The following is an 11,047-nucleotide window of genomic DNA, read 5'->3' as shown; positions in this document are numbered from 1 at the left end:
AAGTTTAAACTTTATTGAATAAAACTTGTCTAAAATATATCCTGTATTCTTATTGCAACCTTTTGGAAGTTTAATTCTACAATTAATATATTTTTGAATTCTGCTCACCAACTTTGTTTAAATTGAATCAATTTTTTTATAGTCTTTCAAAATTGGTTTCTATCCCATTACTCACCTGTACTGTATCAAGTGATTTACTTTGAAATTGTATTAACTTTAACAGCAATCAATGGTTGTCAGTAAGTTATATTTTTTGATCCACCTTAGTGTCATTTTTAACAGCAATTAAATGCCCGTACAAATCTGTATTAAGAGTAATTTACTAGAGGATGGATCCCCCTGCCTTACTCAATATCAGATATGTTATTATTTTATTACTAAGTGACTGACATGCTTTTACTCTGAAACGTTTTCCATACTCGTTACCAAGTATTTCTCTAATAGTGACCCTCCCAATGCCTACACATCAGTGTGTGACTGGAAATGTATAATATCTGGCAATGTTGCCTGACACAGATACTAGACAGAACACTTTTTCTGGTTATCAGCATGTTTTGTAACCCTGGAATTTGAAATTTGAAATTTATTAGAATATATAACTCATCAGGTGATAATTCAGCCTTCACATTATCAAGCAATATCATCAACAGCAATAATTTACTTTTTTATATATTCCCTCAGTGAACATAATTCACATATTTTCCCAAGATTTTAAAACAAGGACTTTTGTTGTCATAACATTTTTTGGACATGTTAAAGGTATCTGATGAGGAAAGATGAAACATATGGTTTGTACAGGAATGTGAGACACCACCATTTAGTGATAGACAGGTGCTATATTATGAGATAAGGTACCAAACATCATCCTGCAATCAGATTTACCATTAAAATGGATTCCTTTGTTCATTGGATTGAACAGGATTCCTTTGTTCAAAGTATTTGTTGAGAAATTTGCCAATGAATCCTCTGTTCCATTGATCACATGTTGGGATTTCTACAGACACACACACTACAAAATCAGTCTCGTGAATTGAGTTCAAGCCATCTGCTCATTGTATGAGCTTAATGCTGGGATACGGCATATCAAAGTTATCCTGCACAATCATAGATTCACTGATCAGATCAACACTTGCTCTGTATTGTACAAAGGGGCCGTGCCTTTTGACGCTGAAAAATGCCCTATATACCTCAGGCTACCCTGGAAAGAGAAACCAATTCAAAATTCTGAGCAGATGAAGCCAGCATGACTTTGCAATTCCCACACAAATGGAATTGTCCATGAACAGGATGCTGCTGTCAAGTCTTAAAAGTATCTGAAGAGCCACAAAAATAAGAACTGGGCCTTCCACAGGATAGGTAGATTGGCCAAGGTACATTGCCCTGTAGTGACCAGGGGTGGGTCGGTTAGCCATGGGAAATGCAGGGTCTAGGAAGGGGGTGGGTCCTGGGAGGGATGCTCTTCAGAGGATTGGTACTGAACTGCCTCATTCCACACTGCAGGAATTCTAAGCTCTGACTAGCTTTGAATGTTTAACTCGGTGAGGGTATCCCACTCTCCATCTACTTACCTGTGTGGAAATCCTTCAGACTCCTGAGTAAGTCACCTCTGAAGGTGTGTACCATTTTAACTTCAGATGTATTCCCTTTAGTTTATAATTTCTGTCGATCCTTCCAACATTTCTCAGTTTGATTTCAGTCCTTGTAATTTCTCAGAGTTTAACCTGCTTCTCCAAACCTATTTGGATATACTGCCCCCTGCAGGGTCACTGAACCGTGTGCAGCTTTGTGGAACCTTTCTGAAGTGGATTAAACCTCAGCACGCCCTGCCAGTCCCTGGGACCCAGGTGGAAACCCCTCTTTACTGGATGAGACCCTTTGTGCCCTTCTTGTTTCCTCTGGACTCTCTCTCCTGACCTTATTCACTTTGGGGAGGGGGCTCTATCTTGGCCTCCAACAAGTCCTGGTGCTTGCCTGGTCTCAGCCTTTTGGGGATATAGTGACTTGATTATTATCAAGACATTTTCAACATCTAAGCGGCATTTGGATGGGTATATGAATAGGAAGGGTTTGGAGGGATATGGGCAGGGTGCTGGCAGGTGGGACTAGATTAGGTTGGGATATCTGGTTGGCATGGACAGGTTGGAACGAAGGGTCTGTTTCCATGCTGAATATCTCTATGACTCTTATCTCTATACCCGGGTAGGAAATCTGAAACCTGCTGGGACTTCCACAATGGTTCCTAAGATGAAAGGAACCAACAAGAAAACAAACTGTGGGTGAGGCCTGTGGAGGGGACCAGTCACAAACCCTCCACCCACTCCCCTGATCTGGCCCTTGGCTTTCAGAGCTACCTCGGGGACACAGTTTATAACCCTCCCTGACAGTAATGATTGAAAAGGCCTAATGACTCTGAGGCAAACAATTGTTATGATCCCAGCTTGTGTTAGTACTGGACAAGTCAGACCCCAGAATGATGTCTGACCTGAAAGGTATTTTTGTTAATTCAGTCTATGCAGTAAGCTTCGATTTTATTGTTAAAAACCAAATCTGCAAACCCTGTTTGTTTGTCCTTCAGTGTCTGACACCACATTAAATAAACCTGAAACAGGAGCAGGCATTCTCAGGGTCTCCCAGGTGTAAGCTGTAGCATTTAGTAGCACAAACACATGAGGAGTCCAGTGATGAATCTCCTCACACCCAGAACATCTCACTGTGTTTCTTACACGCTTGTCAAACAGTAAGGCGAGATTCTCACTAGGGATACAGGCGGGGTATTCTTTATCTATGTCTGTGTCTGAAATTCACAAATGGTTCTGACATGTACCAGCTTCTGAAATTGATATGACCAACAGAATACAGCAAACCAGCGTTTCGTATATTCAGGGCAAAGTGTGTGACTGGATAAAATGTTGCTGAAATCTATAATGTGGAGAGTCAAGCTGCTGGAGGGTCTTGTTGCTGTATGGTTGGATAGGTTTGAGTCAAATGGGCTGAATGTTCTGATCACTTTCTATTGGGTTCCATCCCTGAACATTCCAGAGTAGGACTTGAACCGAGAGATTCCAGCGAACAGGCAGGGACACTACAAATACAAACAATGGGATCAGCACGTGCACAGGAGAACGGGACAAAGGGGAGGATCTACCTTCACTAAATGGGACTCAGCGGAATCTATGAGGGAAAAGGAATAGAAGGATCTGCTAAGAGGAGGTGAAACATAAATGCCAGCACAGACCACTTGGCCTATTTCTCAGTAATTAGATAAATATAACTTTCTGTGGTTGGATTTGAATTCCGAATCTCTGGAATGATAACCCAGCACCACAGCATTCAACTGCTGTACCTGGAGAGGCACTTATTAAAATGTCTTTAAAGATATTTTTTAAAGATTTCACCTGAAGGCATCGGCCTTTTCCAAAAGCCAGGGCTTGGATTTAAGAGTCTTGGGACGTGCAGCCTGTGTGCAGTGTATGTAATTTCCCAGGATAAACCCAGAACCCTTCAATCAGCGCCTAACATATTCTGTACAGTGTGTTTTCTTTGCGTGGAGCCGCAGGAGTTGGGGGAGATACTAAACGAGTATTCCGCATCAGTATTTACTTTGGAAAAGGACATAGAAGATACAGAATTTAGGGAAATAGATGGTGACATCTTGCAAAATGTCCAGATGACAGAGGAGGAAGTGCTGGATGTCTTGAAATGCATAAAAGTGGATAAATCCCCAGGTCCTGATCAGATGCACCCTAGAATTTTATGGGAAGCTAAAGAAGTGATTGCTGAGCCTCTTACTGAGATATTTGTATCATCGATAGTCACAGGTGAGGTGCCGGAAGACTGGAGGTTGGCAAATGTGGTGCTACTGTTTAAGAAGGGTGGTAAGGACAAGTCAGGGAACTATAGACTGGTGAGCCTGACCTCGGTGTGGGCAAGTTGTTGGAGGGAATTCTGAGGGACAGGATGTACATGTATTTGGAAAGGCAAGGACTGATTACGGATAGTCAACATGGCTTTATGTCTCATAAAATTGATTGAGTTTTTTGAAGAAGTAACAAAGAGGATTGATGAGGCAGTGCAGTGGATGTGATCTATATGGACTTCAGTAAGGTGTTTGACAAGGTTCCCCATGGGAGACTGATTAGCAAGGTTAGATCTCATGGAATTACAGGGAGAACTAGCCATTTGGATACAGAACTGGCTCAAAGGTAGAAGACAGAGGGTGGTGGCGGAGGGTTGTTTTTCAGACTGGAGGCCTGTGACCAGTGGAATGCCACAAGGATCGGTGCTGGGTCCACTACTTTTCATCATTTATATAAATGATTTGGATGCGAGCATAAGAGGTAGTTAGTAAGTTTGCTGATGACACCAAAATTGGAGGTGTACTGGACAGCGAAGAGGGTTACCTCAGATTACAACAGGATCTGGACCAGATGGACCAATGGGCTGAGAAGTGGCAGATGGAGTTTAATTTAGATAATTGTGAGGTGCTGTATTTTGGGAAAGCAAATCTTAGCAGGACTTATACACTTAATGGTAAGGTCCTAGGGAGTGTTGCTGAACAAAGAGACCTTGGAGTGCGGGTTCATAGCTCCTTGAAAGTGGAGTCACAGGTAGATAGGATAGGCTTTTGGTATGCTTTCCTTTATTGGTCAGAATATTGAGTACAAGAGTTAGGAGGTCATGTTGTGGCTGTACAGGACATTGGTTAGGCCACTGTTGGAATATTGCATGCAATTCTGGTCTCCTTCCTATCGGAATGATGTTGTGAAACTTGAAAGGGTTCAGAAAAGATTTACAAGGATGTTGCCAGAGTTGGAGGATTTAAGTTATTGGGGGAGATTGAATAGGCTGGGGCTGTTTTCCCTGGAGCGTCGGAAGTTGAGGGGTGACCTTACAGAGGTTTATAAAATCATGAGGGGCATGGATAGGATAAATAGACAAAGTCTTTTTTCCTGGGGAGGAGGAGACCAGAACTAGAGGGCATAGGTTTAGGGTGAGAAGGGAAAGATATAAAAGAGACCTAAGGGGCAACGTTTTCACACAGTGGGTGGTGCGTGTATGGAATGAGCTGCCAGAGGATGTGGTGGAGGCTGGTACAATTACAACATTTAAGAGGCATCTGGATGGGTATAGGAATAGGAAGGGTTTGGAGGGGTATGGGCCGTGTGCTGGCCGTTGGGACTAGATTGGGCTGGGATATCTGGTAAGCATGGACGGGTTGGACCGAAGATTTTGTTTCCGTGCTGTACATCTCTATGATTCTAACTTTAAAATATCACAAATTCTTTATAAATATTCAGTGAGAAGGGCAAAAGTCAAAGCATTTTCTCTGAAGATCAGCTGTCCTTCTGTAAAGGGCAAAAGTCTATTCATTTTTCTGCATGTTTTTAATGCGGACTGATATAGAAAAAAAATACTATTTAAAAAACCCCGAACTGGGGAAAGGATGAGCACAGTTCTTGTTTCTTTGAAATGAAAGATCCCTCATTTTGAAACAGTGTTCAATGTTTCTAGTCTCTCCCACAAAAGGAAACATTCCTTCAGCATCCACACTGACAGGGATATGGTGGCCCTCACTAGATTAGCCAAGTGAAGCCAAGTGGAACAGGAGGAGGAGAACATCTTTGAGAGGCCTTCTTCAATGATTAGATGAAAATCAGGAATTAAAGAGAAAATGTAAAAAGTTTATGTGCCCTGTCCCTAGTTTTCTCAAATAATATGTCTGAATTTTCAATGGGAGCTGGTGAAGGTTAAAAACTCAGCTTACAGATGAGTAAAACTGTCCTCAGTGCTTGCAGCAGTGAATACTAGTCGATCCTGTGTAAAAGGTTTTCATGTGGCCCAGTTGCTGGGGTTACCAGCCTGAGTTCTTCAAGCCAATGGCCATTCTGAATCACTATGATGAGAATGGTCTCCCACCCTAATCTTATGCTGTGAAATATTTTTATGTTATAGATGTTTTCTAATTGACCTGTTCAGAGACATTACTGCACATCTCTGGAGCAAGTGAGACCTGAACCCAAGCTCAGAGGAAGGAACACTACCATTGTACTGGAAGAGTCCCTAAAACAAATATTAATACAATTAACAATCTACAGCGGTAGATACTGGTTAACCTGTTCCGATACATTATTGAATCCAGCTGGAGTAGGTGGGAAGGAGTCTGACAATCCTGGTCCAGAGTTAGGGACACTACCACAGCACCACAAGTGCTCTACATTTCCATGTTACACCCTTCATGTTTAATTGTAGCAAGATCAATGTACTGAAATTTATTTATAATTCATATCTGTTCTTTCCAGAAAAATACATTTTGCTGTGAGTGATTAAATGTCAGTACATGTGCTAAGTGTCATGGCTAACGTTTTCTTTGTGATCTGGCCTGTGAACAGACATGATGAGAACAATATAATTTGGTGAAGACTTCAGACAATATTTGGAAATACTGGGCCTGAAAAGTCAACTTTGATTTCTCTGCCCAGATGCTGCCAGACCTGCTGAGCTTTTCCAGCAACTTCTGTTTTTGTTGGAAAAAAGGGCCCTGAAGTAATTAAACAATGATGCTATTTGGACTGGCTGAATCACCATGCATTATCCTCATGGTTATTTCTGGAACGGCTATTTCAAATTTTGATTGCAAAGAAATACTTCAAACAAGAAAATTGTCATTCTTGTTTATATGCTATTTCTTTCATCTCTAAGTAAATGCCTGTATTGCTATGAACCTCATTAATAGCTTTAGTCTAAACTATGTGATTCTTTTAATCTGATTGAAATTGTTAGGGATGCGTTTGGGCATCTTACATGTCTCTATTTCCAAATTAATGCTGTGCGTGTTAGCTGTTTCTTGTACAAAGTATGAATCACATCTTCAACAAAAACATGCCAAAGCAAACCAGAAAAAGAGTAATCCCTAAATGGGAAAGATTTCTCACTCACACCCCGATTATCTTTTCCTTTCTCACAGTGCTGTAACTTTGCTTCAGCCTGTGGGTGTTCTAAATATTTTTGTTTTCCCCCTTGTTTCCTATTAATCTGCATCTGGTGTTTCATTAACATCCCCTCCTTACGAAGCATTCGGATTAGTTTCTTCATCCTGAAATCAAACTCATCCCAGTCATTTCTGGCTTTTGTGTCTGTTTGTCCATGTCTTCCCACAAGTTTGAGTTTCCACACTCGTATGAAAATGCCTCAGTTCCGATTTTCATTCCAGGCCGGGTGTCTCAGTGATAGAAGATTTCCTAGCACTGCAAAACCAAACCTTTAAAAATGTTTGCCTCACTTCCCAAGTTTCACTATGAGAGGGGCAGCTTGGTTTGGTAGTCAGGTCAGGTGACCTGGGAATAACTGAGAGGCTGCTAAGGCTGGCTGAATGAAACTCGTGCCTCAAAGTACCAGCATTGTTTCCTCAACTTAAAATAGAAAATTAAAGTATAAAACATTAATCCAGCCCACATTCCTCACAGCCCACGTAATCCCCCATACTTCCCATGCTCATCTGTTCCAACACATGTCACCTAATCCCTATTACCAATCCTCACCGGCCCAGCATGCACCATTTCCCTTGGCCCTTCACACCCCCATTACTGCTGATTGTCATGAACTGAGAAAATGTGTTCAATGTTTCAACCCATACATTGACCCTTTTCTATTTCACCAACTCTGTCAACTTATCCAGTATCCACTACTACCGCAGTTCATAGGAGAAAAAAAGTCCTATTGATTGATTTTTTTAAATATTGAAATAAAGCATTATCATCCATAAGAAAAAGCACTTTGACAGCCACTAAAGTCTGACACCTCTTTACAAGTCTGACTTTCCTTGGCTGTTCTTGACAATAATTAAGAAATCAGACACTCCTTGACAGATCTTGAAACATTAGAAATATTTTGTCAGTACATGACATATTTGACAATTCTTGACAGTTAGAACGTAAACCACAAGTTGTAGGAACAGAAATAGGCCATTCAGCCAATCACGTCAAAGAGTGTGGTGCTGGAAAAGCACAGTCGCTCAGGCGACATCCGAGGAGCAGGAGAGTCGATGTTTTGAGCATTAGCTCTTCACCAGCATTACACTCTTTGACTCTGATTTCCAGCATCTGCAGTCCTCACTTTCTCCATTCAGCTCATCAAGTCTAGTCCACCACTCAAGAGATTGTAGCTGATCTGATAATCAATTCCATTTTCTTGCCTTTTACCTACAATTTTGATTCCCTTACTGATTAAAATTCTATCTAGAAACAAAACAAAGAACTGTGGAGGTCAGAGACCTGAAACAACCATAAACAGAAGTTACTGGAGAAACTTGGCAGGTCTGGCAGTATCTGGGGAGAGCTAAGAGTTACAATTCCAAATCTAGTGACTGCTCTGAAGAAATGCACATTAGCAAGTTCGCTATTCATGCCAATATAGTACCCCAACACCATACGATCTCATCTTATGACTTAACCTTTTGTGAGGTACCTTGTTGAATGCTGTCTGGAATTCCAAATACAGCACATCTACTGGTTCCCTTCTATTCACTCTGATTGAGACTTCCTCAAAAAATTTAATAAATCTTTAGTCAGACAAACTTTCTTTTCATGAAGCCATGCAGACTATGCTTGACTAGTTTGTGATTTTCCAAATGTTCTGCTATTACGTTCCTAATAACTGATTCCAAAATTCGATATTATGTGAATCAGCCCATACTTACCTGCTTTCAGTTTTCCTCCCTTTCTGAATAAAGGTATCACATTGTCAGTTTTTCAATTCTCCGGTACTTCTCCAAAATCCAAGGATCTTTAGAAAATTCCAGCCAATGCATCCACAATCCCTATAGGATCTTTTAAGATCCTTTACCCAGCAGAATGATTTATCTTATCCCACTAATTTGGCTTATACTACTTCTCTAGTGATGTTGGTGGCAGTTAATTCCTCCCTTATATTTGGTGGTAATACTAGAATATTTGAAGTATTTTCAATTACAAAGGCCAATGCAAAATATCAGTGTAATTTCTCTACCATTTTTTGGTCCCTATAACCATCTCCCCAGATTCATTTTCTAACGGGCCTCTGTTCACTTTGCTCTCTCTTCCTTTATATGTAGGTAAATGAGCTCTTATTGTCAGTGTTATATTCCTTGCTAGTCTGCCCTCATAATTTATCTTCTCTCTTTTTATTATCCTTTTTATCTTCCTTTACTGATTTCTGAACTTAGTCCAGTCCTTTGGGCTGCCATTAAGTTCTACCTCCCTATATACTTTCTCTTTCAACTTAACATTCTCCTTAACTTCCTCAGATAGACATAGTTGGTTTATCTGTTTTATAATCTCTCCTCCCTATTTGGATATACTTCTGCTGAGAGTCATGAATTACCTCCTTCAATGTCTGCCACTGTCTTTCTTGTTAATGTATCCACCCAGTTTACTTTAGCTCCATCTAGAATCAGTACACTGTAATTTACTTTATTTAAGTTTAACAATTGTTCAGTTGCTTCCGATACAGTTTCTCACCTTCAAACTGAATATCAAATTCTATCATGCTATGATCACTACTTCCTATGGGATATTTTACTCAAAGATCATTTATTAAAGCTGCATCATTGCCCATTACAAGTTATAAGACAGCCTAATCCTTGGTTGCCTCAACAATATATTGTTCAAGGAAACCATTGTTATGAAGATGTGGGCGTACTGTACCTTTAAGAAAGTTAAAAGCTAGCAGAACTACCTGACAGCACCAAGTATTCTGAACAAGACACAATGCAACCTTTTGGACCAGCAGCTAAGGTAGCTGGTTGCCTAGAGGCAAAAACAGATTCAAATTAGGCCAAACAGTTTAAATTATACCCAGAAAAATACCAAACTCCAATCCAGTTTGAATTTAGTATATTGACAATCTTAAAAGCCAATTACACAATCCGATGCTTTGGGGGGGTATAAGACTGGGGAAACTGAACAGTTGAGAGGAGAACTGCCCAGCTACTAGCATGTAAAGACTGCCAGAAAAATAGATCACTTAGAGGTTACTTTATCGATCAGGAACCTGTGAAGCAGTATCTCCAAGAAAGAGAAAAGATGACAGGAATTCAGAGAAAACTAAAGGCTGCCTGGTTTTGAGATAAGAAGTTTGGCTTTGTAAATTTAAATTGGGAGTTTTCTCTGACTAATATTGTGGAAAGGGAAGGTAAAAGATAGGTTAGTGGAAAGAATTGTAAATAGTTGTTATTTAATTATTCTCTGTTATACTTTAAGAAATAATTTTAACTTTAAATAGTGCTTGGCCACTTGAATTTTCACAGATTACTGCACGGGATAAATATTTTCCGTGTTGCTGGTTTACATCAAGCAGGAGAGTTTACCCCATGTCGTAACACCATCCTTAACTCACTCTATGAATTTGCTGCCACAGCGATCCTTTCCAGCTTGATTAAAACATTCAACATGAAGATTAAAGTCATCCATAATTATTACATAGAGTCATACAGCCATAGCGATGTACAGCATGGAAACAGACTCTTCGGTCCAACCCGTCCATGCCGACCTGATATTCCAACCCATCTAGTCCCACCTGCCAGCACCTGGCCCATATCCCTCCAAACTCTTCCTATTCGTATACCCACCCAAATGCCTCTTAAATGTTGCAATTGTACCAGCCTCCACCACATTCTCTAGCAGCTTATTCTACACACGCACCACCCTCTGTGTGAGAAAGTTGCCCCTTAAATCCCTTTTGTATCTTTCCCCTCTCACCCTAAACCAATGCCCTCTAGTTCTGGACTCCCTGACCCCAGGGAAAAGATTTTGCCTATTTACCCTATCCTTGTGCCTCATAATTTTGTAAACCGCTATAAGGTCACCCCTCAGCCTCCGACGCTCCAGGGAAAACAGTCCCAGCCTGTTCAATCTCTCCCTATAGCTCAAATCCTCCAACCCTGGTAACATCCTTGTAAATCTTTTCTGAACCCTTTTAAGTTTAACAACATCTTTCCGATAGGAAGGAGACCAGAATTGCACGCAATATTCCAACAGTGGCCTAATCAATGTCCTGTACAGCTGCAACATGA

Source organism: Hemiscyllium ocellatum, chromosome 35 (genome assembly GCF_020745735.1).
Source record: "Hemiscyllium ocellatum isolate sHemOce1 chromosome 35, sHemOce1.pat.X.cur, whole genome shotgun sequence".
Classification (NCBI taxonomy): Eukaryota; Metazoa; Chordata; class Chondrichthyes; order Orectolobiformes; family Hemiscylliidae; genus Hemiscyllium; species Hemiscyllium ocellatum.
This window is presented reverse-complemented; position numbering follows the sequence as displayed.